We start from the raw sequence: 10,203 nt of genomic DNA, 5'->3' as shown, positions 1-10,203 counted from the left end.
TATTACACATTTAAATTTTTTATTTTTTTTACTTTTTGTTGTCTTCAATACTGTATAGGTATTTCCTCTTGGCAATAAATAGAAATTGAAAAATACATATTGCAATTAGCATAAATACTTTGTTTACGAAACTTTAGTGGTTATTAAGAAACTGGCGAGAGTAAGAGGAAAATTCCACGGCAACAAAAAAGAACTATTTATTTTATGGGAAAACAAATCACAGCGTGACTTAGGTTATTAGTAGTATATATGATGTGTTAAAATGAGTCCACGAAATTTAAAATAAATTCAAATTTATTGAAATTTTTATAACAAAACTAGTATATCCTTTTTAAAAAATTACGACAAAAAAATGTTTCATAAAATCTTACTTAATTTATTGGAATATACATTTTATGCATATACAGTGGTGGCCAGGAATTTAAGACAAAAATTGTTTGCTAAATTCCACGTGATTTTCAATTATTTTTTTAAATATTTCCACAAATATGTATGCATGAGGACTGTTTTAACACACAAGTGTGTTTTATTCGACTGTGTCAATTCATACATATTCACGAACTCATACAATTTTTCTACAACTTGACCAAAAATTTTTTGTTTTTTAAATAAACATATTTTCTCACATTTATATCATTATAAAATATTCGGACCAAATTTCGTATTTTTAGTTTCATTAGTTTCGGTCATATCATGTTATTAACAGCGGATGTTCGCTGAGGTGGGTCAACATATTTCCACATATCTTTGTCCATATATGTTTCACCGATTTTTCTAAACATTTTTCAGAAACTAAAAACATTAATAATAAATTTCATACCCTTAGAGGTCCTTTTATTTTGGCTCTATCGCACTTAAAATTCAGTTGATGAAAAAAATTCAAGTGTTTGTCTTAAATTGGTGGCCACCGCTGTATTTTGTTAAATCTTAATTCTTTGTCTTTCCACAATTGCTTAAAATTTTGAAATCGGTCTAAAAATGTATGAATTAGAGGTACTAAACTACTACAACCTACTCTAAAATAGTTTATCCCAAAATAACTCAAAATTTTGAGGGTGTTTCAAAACCTTTGAAAATTGTATTTGTATATCCACACCTAGGCCTATAACCCCCATTATATCGCTTTTCAAATTGTCATTCCGATGTATTACAAACGGAATGACAAAATCAATATAATCCCCATCTTTTATGATGGTGGGTATAAAAATGACTGAGCGTATGAGTTATAAAATATGCATCCGATAATTTCACATTACGTATAATTATGCATTTGTGCTAATGATTGTAATTAGTGTTGGCTATCGATTTGAAACGCTTCAAAGATAACACTCATTCAGTCTGACTGAAATGATTAACCTTTTATAGTTTCCAAAAATAAAAAAATAAGATAAAATATGTTGTAATTTATTACAGAAACGGAAGATAAGTTTCTGATTTCTCTATTATAAACTCAATTGTGGAAATCAACAAGCGAATTTTAGAGGTAATAGTTTGGTTCGAGCTATAGCGGTAACGATAGACTCCTTCCGATTTGAAATTTACTTGAACAAAATTATAAAAATTTTGTATTCTTTTTTTCAATAAATAACACCGTTCTTTAAGAAGATGTAAAACAGATTTTTAATTCACCGTCTTATTTTCATGGGAGGAGATCGAGAAGTACTGCAATTGTTCGATCATATATTTTTATGCTGAACTTATTAACTCACAGTTCATTTGTTTTAACATATATAAAGTCGTGACTTGTAGATTATATAGATAATGGTAGGTCTACAAAAAAATTAAATTATTTTATCAATATTTTAAACCTAAATGAAAAAAAAGAATAATAATTTCCTGAAAATCCAACTTGTTTAACTTTTTTTATAAGTTCAAATCTGAAAATAGTGTCACAACTGATTCTTTATGTGAAAGTAATCAGGTGTTGCCAGTTTATATATGACTCCATGACTGTGTAGTACTTTTTCAGCCACCAACTAGTTTAGATGATTTTTGGTTTATACCTATTTAACTATTTTTCAAAATCTTTTTTCTAACATTCTGGTTTTGTTCAAAATTGACAAAAATATATCGATGCCTTATATAACAAGGTAATGGTCCGATCATATATCATAACTAACCAAAATAAAATCGACTTAAAAAAACACGAATTTGGCTAAAAACAATTATTTGACACTCTTGAATACCGTCTTATTTTCTTTTTTCCTGCATTCTTCCTCACTATAATTAAAATTTTAGGTTTCCTTTGTCTTACTAATTTAAAATAAATAAAGAAGATAAATTGTAAGAAAAAATCTGCAAAAAATAAAAAAATATTCTTTTTATTTATCAATTAAATTATAAATATGTTGAATATTTTCAGTTTTGAAAACAATTTATTGACAAACTGTATCATAATTAGCCAAAAAATTCGAGTTAAAAAACACGAGTTTGGCTCAAAAGCCAAAATGTTTCACATCTATATATATAAAAATGGATGTTTGTATGTGGGTATGTATGTGTGTATGTATGTATGTTCCGAATGAACTCAAAAACGGCTCAACCGATTTTGATGAAATTTTCAGGGAATCTTCAGAATAGCCTGGCGGGTAACACTGTAAAGTCAGATTTTTGATTTTCGGTCTGTGGGCGGAGGGGCGTGGCATTATCAAATGTTTACATCAAACATCCATCTATATATATAAAAATATATAAAAATGGATGTTTGTATGTGGGTATGTATGTGTGTATGTATGTATGTTCCGAATGAACTCAAAAACGGCTCAACCGATTTTGATGAAATTTTCAGGGAATCTTCAGAATAGCCTGGCGGGTAACACTGTAAAGTCAGATTTTTGATTTTCGGTCTGTGGGCGGAGGGGCGTGGCATTATCAAATGTTTACATTATACCGCTGAAACCATCTATATATATAAAAAACTTCTGGACCGATTTTGATGAAATTTTCAGGGAATATTCAGAATAACCCAGCGCGTAGCACTGTAAAGTCAGATTTTTGATATTCGGTCTGTGGGCGGAGAGGTGTGTAAAAATCTATTTTTTACATTATACCGTTAATGCCATTATATATAAAAACAGATGTGTGTATGTATGTTCCATATGGACTCAAAAACGGCTGATAAAATTTTCACGGAATCTTCAGAAAAGCATAGCGTGTAACACCGTAAAGTCGTATAAATAAATACTTTTTTTATTTCCAACGTTCAAACAATGACAATTTTCATTTTGTTGCTTAACATCATTCTAAAAATTAATGATTTGGTGTAAGCGAAAAAAGGAATACATTTCAACGCATGTCCGGTACTATAGAAGTTATTTTATATTATCAATTTTGTTTACTCTTGCAAATTAGGTGCATGATTAAAAAAATTCCATATGAAATCTATTAAAAAAATAATATTTTGAATAACTCTCCGCATATCACTTTTAATAAAAAATAACGGTTTTATTCAAATAAAATTTGTTTTCGAAAGGGCATCTACGTCTAGAGTCGCGGAAACGGGAAGAGAACGAGAATCACGGCTTCAGCAGTGCATCTTCATCGTGTGCTGCAGAAACACCTCAACAGCATATAGTTGTTCGCTCCCGAATGTCTCGATCAAGAGAAAGAATCGATTTAATGTTGCCCGGATTTTATTATAATAAGTATGATAACTACAGGAATTACAAGGATATACAAATTGGCGCAATGAACAAACATTACTTACATTGCAGATTTTGAAGTTCAATAAGGAATCCCCGGGAATGTGTCTGAGCTGCTACAAAGTTACATTTCCGGCACCAATCCTATTTCCAAACACTTCCTTCAAAATATCCAAAAGTACAACACATGCTTTCAAATGACGTCGGCTTCATGCCCACCTTTAAAGTTAAAGGCCAAATATACCATAGATTTGGATCATTGCTCACGCTTCCCAATGACGATATGAAAAATTCCAATTGATCCCTCCACAAATGAGATTTCATTTCCGGACTTCTGCCAAATGCAAATGAATATTCAAGACGTTGTCGACAAAGTATTCCCAAGTCTTACAACGAACTACAACAATTCGGATTGTCTGTGGGAACATGCAATTTTGGCACCAACAAATTATGATGTTAACAAGATCAATAAGCAAATACAATTGAAACTGCCTGGCAAAACAATAAAATACAAATAGACTGACACAGTAATTGAATTCATTGGATCACCGACTTTGTCCAAAACTGTATATTAAAATCGAGATGCAATATAAAACAGATGTTTTCTAAGGGCCAGCAAAGCGGACCGGGTTCAGCTAGTTAATTATAAAATTACATTCTTAAACATTTCAGTCAAATTCTTTTATTATTTTGTGCCATTGGCAAAATTATCCGAAAGAAATTTTTGAGCTCATGTGCACAAAATAGTTTTCAATAATTTATAAAAGGAACTTAATCGAAAAGTATTCTTCTTTAATTAAAAAAATAATTTCGACTAAAGATTTTTGTGAAGACTTTAAGAAATATGTTTCTTAAGTTTCATCATTATCAGCCAATAAACAAAATTATAAAAAAAATGTCTGTTAGACCTGTCTCACATTCCGTTCTGAATGGTTTAGATTCCATAGTTACTATTCCGATCAATTTCGTTTTAGCTTCTTCAATATATTGAATTCACAAAAGTTTTATCAATTACATTTTTTATACCGATTAACCAAACATTTTGATTATTCATATTCAGAATTAATTGAATAATTTTGATTTTGATTGTTCAAAGAAAAGAAAAATTCGATTATTTAGAAATTTGAATAATTTCAAATAAATTTTTTGAATTTAGTGTAACTTTTGTTTATTTTAATTTGATTACTTTATGGTTTTTTCTGTATAATTTTTCTAAACAAAAATATTCAAGTTTGAAGACTCAAAATTCAAATTAATTGATTAATCAGTGTATTGATTAATCGGAATGTTTGGTTCATAGAGAATTATACATAGAGACAAATCATATGTTTAATACGACAACAAAATACGTTGACTAGCATGCATAGAGAATACACATAGAGCGGAAACTCTCCTGTCAAAGACCTAACTCAGTTATTAGAAACCTAAGTAGTGCGAATGTATTAGTAGAAAAAAATATGAGAAAATAAAAACAACACTTGTATGTGTAATTATTTTGAGTAATTTTTTTGTTTGAGTTTTTTTCTAGTTTCCGCTCTATGTTTCTCTATGCTAGCATGTATTTTGTTATTGCGAGAGTTAGGTTTTTGACAATTACATATTGTGTCTATATTGCCCTGTGGTTTGATTATTCGGTTAATCGCATAATCAAATAAATTATTAAAAATACCAAAAAATACAAACAAGTGTAAATTCTACTTGTAAAACTAAAATTAAGGCGACATTTACACTTTGATTTAAAGTCATGCCATTTTTTATATTTCTTTTAAAACTCCTACGAAAATCTCCTTGCATTTATGTTTGTCAAAAAAAGGCAAACATGGTTGCCTTTTTCGTATTTGAACGTTCGTATTTGAACGCAACAGCCATAAAGAAAATATACATAGAGCGGAAACTAGAAAAAACTCAAACAAAAAAATTACTCAAAAAAGTTACACATACGAGTGTTGTTTTTGTTTTCACATGGTTTTTTCTACTGATACATTCTCACCACTTATGTTTTTGACAACTGAGTTAGGTCTTTGACAGGAGAGTTTCCGCTCTATGTATATTTTATCTATGGCAACAACCAATAAGAAAAGAGAACATCAAAAAAATGAAAAACTGAAAACGTGCCTTTTTTAAACGTCACAATTTGATAATACAAAAAACCCATGATTTTTAGTCATGACTTAAAGTCATAATATAAATGTCCCCTAATATCATTCGAAAAAGATTTTACGTTTATTGTTTCTGAAGAAGCAAAATACGGAATTAATTTCACAGGCTGTGATAGGAGGGTTGCTTGATATTTAGAATACAGATTGTTCAGAATAGAAAGATGCAAATCTTTCAAAGTTTCAATACTTTTGCAAACTGTTTTCTTAGAATGATGTTATAATTAATTATGAAATTTGAATTATACGTTATTTTTCGTTAACTCTCGAAAATTCGTACCTCAACTACTTATAAAAGCTTATAAAACAATAAAGTGAAATTTAAATAATCATACGCACCGTAGTGATATAGTTATTTGCTATAAATTTATATTACTCATACGTTGTGTTATTTGGTTCATAAAAAGGATCAGTTTCCTTTACAAGAATATATAGTTAGTATTTATTAACAAAAGAAATTAACAAAATAAATTTTATTACTTGATTTTATGGATTTGTTGGGCATCATCAATTATTTGTAGGATCAATATATTCTAAGGTTACCTTAAAGTATGTTGCAATAAAAATATCATTCTATTGACTTTTTCTAAATCAACTTTTTAAAGATTAGTATCACAGAAAAAAAACATTTATTCTAGAGATTAGTAAATTTTCCCATAACCTTTTAAAAAAAAATAAAAAAAAAGAAAATCAAAGTACATACTGTTATTGTTATGGCTATTTTTCTGACAACTATAATCCGGCGACGACGAGTTATGAAAACTATTAAACTGTTTTCTACAGGATAAATTAGTTAAACACCATTGATTGTCTATAGAAGAAGCTGATGAAGTAGATTCCAACGAAGAGCGTCCATTGGGCGAATGCTGTAGGTTTTGCTGCAGCTGTTGCTGCTGATGTATATGGTTGTGCAAATGATGATGTTGCTGTTGCAGTTCATACGATAAAGGTTCGGATTTCAATATAAATCTATCGCTATGAGAATTATACAACAAAGTGGTGGATTCATTCACATTTGAGTTGAATGTGGAAAAATTAGAACAATTTAAGTGATTATGATGTGAAATATCACAACCATCAGGAAATAAATTACGACAGGGATAAATTAAATTCGCTGAGTTGGCAGCAGTTGTTGGTGAATTGTGAGCAATTTGTGGATGGTGTAGGTGATTTAGATGGTGATTGTGGTGATGTTGTGTTTGCTGAAGTTGATGATGTTTGTTGTGTGTTGGCGGCTGCTGGTGTTGTTGGTGATGCTGCTGCTGCTGATATGTGTTGTAATTGTAGCTATCACTTAATTGTATATGATTATTATTAATCTCATAGGCATTTAATTCGGTTTTTATGGCCAAGTTAGGATTGTCATTAAATATTTGATTATTATTAATTTCAAAAGAGGGTGACGAGGGTAAGGAAGCAGAGGAGGAATTTAAAGTATTTGCAGGATTACCTAAAGAGTTGGAGGGCTCTTGTTTCACCACTATCAAGGAGGCCAAACGATTACGCATTGTATTTTAGGTGTTAAGGTCCCTTAAAAAAACTATACAACATTTTCTCTATGTGATTTTACTTTTAAGGTTTATATGATTTATATAAATAAATATATATAGAACAAATTAAAATTATAACGTGCTTAAAAAACATTTACAACATTTAACACTTAATAAACACCTGTGGAAGGTTTCAAAACCCTCAGGCGCGTTAGGTAGTTCTCCAGCTCCAGCACGCCGATTTTTTTGTTAGTTTTGTTGTACAAAAACTTAAATTTCAGTAATTCCTTTAAAGTTTCACTTAAACTGATTTTCTTTTTTTGTAGTTTTTTCTTTGTTATCTTGTTTTGTAAGTCCTTTTTTGGCTTTATTTTAGTATATTTTTATTTATGTTGTTATACATACTACATTTTTTCTTATAGTTTAACGACGTCAGCATTACGACGTAATATTTTACGAGAGCATCATTTATGATACACAATTTTGTATATTTCTCATTCATTTGAGGGAGCAGGCACAAGGACGTTTCAAATGTTTTGTATGTATACTTGTATATAGTAAGAAAAGTCGGTGATTTTTTCCAAGATTTTTTTTAATTAATATTAATCATACGCTATGGTGTTTTTGAAAGTTAAGATTTCTTGTATTTAAACTTTTTAAAGTTTTAAGAAATTTGAGATTTTTAAATTGATATTTATTAATCATACGCTGTAGATTCTTTAGTAGTTTAGTTTTTGTTGTAAGAAGTTTGAAATTTTTATTTTTTTTTTTTTCAATAAAAATTTATTATTTTTGTTTAGTTTAGGTTATAGGCACTGTAGGGCGTTTTGCTTTGTGTTTGTTTTTTTGTCGTTTTACTATTTAGTTACACTTAATTTTTGTTTAGAAATTGAATTTTTAACACTTTTACGCTTGGTAGTCCATTAAGTTACGGTTTAACTAGTTTAAAGCACATGAACGTAGTTGGTTTTTTTGTAGAAAGTAGAAAATTTCCTCAATAATTTGCAAATCTTTAAAAAAAATTAATATATTTTTTCTAAAAATTGTTTACAATTTAGTTTAGCATTTAAATCTGTAGCCAAGTTCTCAAAAATTATTCTGTGATAATTTTTAAACTTATTTTGTTAAAGTTTCTTGAAATATTTATTACTCATACGTTCTGTATGAAAATTTCTTATTTGAATTTTTAATACTCATACGCACTGTCGGAAATTTTGTTTATTTTAATTTTGCGGCATAAAAACTTTACAAGTGAAAATAAATGTAAGCACTCATTAGCTTTGTGAAGAATTTTCATAATTTTTAACACTCATACGCCTTGTTTAGAATTTAAAATATTTTAGAAATCTTATTCATGTTCCTTTGGCTTAGTAGACATGAAAATTTGCTTAAATTTCCTTTAGAAATTAAAACGACTTCAATGAAATTATTTTTAAATGAATTTCTTCCTTTTTGTTTAAGTTTATTTTTGAAAGAAAGTTCTGTTATTCCAAAACACTTATACGCTGCCTAAATAAATTGCACATTACTCATACGCTATCTTTAAAGGGTTCTTTGCAATTTGTATTAATCATACGCACCGTGTTTTATAAAATTTTCTTTATTTATATGAGATTGTTCACTGGTTTTTTCACTGTGTTTTTTGAAGTTATTGTTATTATCCTTTTTTTGCACAAACAATAGTTAAATTATTTAAAAAAAAGTCCTTGTTTTTGTTGAAGAATTTTACTTTTAAAGTGTTAAACAAAATGTTTTTGTGGCTGTTGTTTAATTGCTTAGTAACATTAAAAGTTTATTGAGCATGTAATTATTTTGAAATATATTTAAAAATAAATATAAAAACTGTTTTTTATTTGTTTAATTTGTTAAAAAATTAAGCCGGTTTTTAAATATTTTTCACTTAAAGGATCAAATGTGTAACACTCATACATGTAAAAAAACGAAAATCTTTATTTCTTTTATTCCATAATCACAATTCTTTCCACTAAATTTTAACTTAAACACTCACTTTCTATTTTTTGTTTATTGCTGCTTAAAATTTTCTTTAAACTTTGCATTAATATCAAGTATACGCTTGGTTTTTTTTTCAATATAAAATTTTTATTTTATTTATTAACACTGAATTAAAGAATTGTTTTTTAAATGTCTTTAATTTATATTATAGCACCTTCAAATATGATATGTTTTGTTACTCAAAAAAAAACCGAAACAATTAGAAAAAATTTAAATTACATACAAAGTTCTAAAATTAAAATTTAGACAATTAACCAAACTTTTAAAATTCTGCACAAAAATTTCGTTTTTATTAGATATCAATAAAAAAATATTGCAATTTTTGTTTTATTTATTTTTTTTTAATTAGCAAAAGAAAAATGTTCTTTTTATTGTTAGTAATAATTTCCGTTTAATAAAATTTGTTTGAGATTGATTTTCTAACGGTTTTAGTTTCCGTAAATTAAATGTGTTAACAACGCGGCGTCTGTGACGCGACTGAACTTATATTTACGGTTACACGCGACTATATTCACTTTACCGTTTGCTTTGCTTTGCTATTTTATTGTTGTTGTTAAATAAAGTCTAACATTGCTTTTGCCAAAAATAAAAAGAAGAAGCAAGCAAAAACAACAGCAACCACAACAACAAACTAATGACGATTTGCTGTGGAGGATGATATTAAGTGATGATATTGTTATTGCTGTTGCCGTCGTCTATAAAACGATGATGATGATGTTGCTGTTGCTGGTGATGAGGCAGGCAAATGCAAAAAACAAAACAAACAAAAACACAACCTCACCTTACATTACAATACACACAGTTTGCACTTTGAGTCACCTACCTCAATATGCACTATTTGTGACTCTCTATCTCTCTCATGCACACACACACCAGAGAGCTCAGCAAACTCACTATGACCCC

This window comes from Calliphora vicina, chromosome 2, assembly GCF_958450345.1.
Source record: "Calliphora vicina chromosome 2, idCalVici1.1, whole genome shotgun sequence".
NCBI lineage: Eukaryota > Metazoa > Arthropoda > Insecta > Diptera > Calliphoridae > Calliphora > Calliphora vicina.
This window is presented reverse-complemented; position numbering follows the sequence as displayed.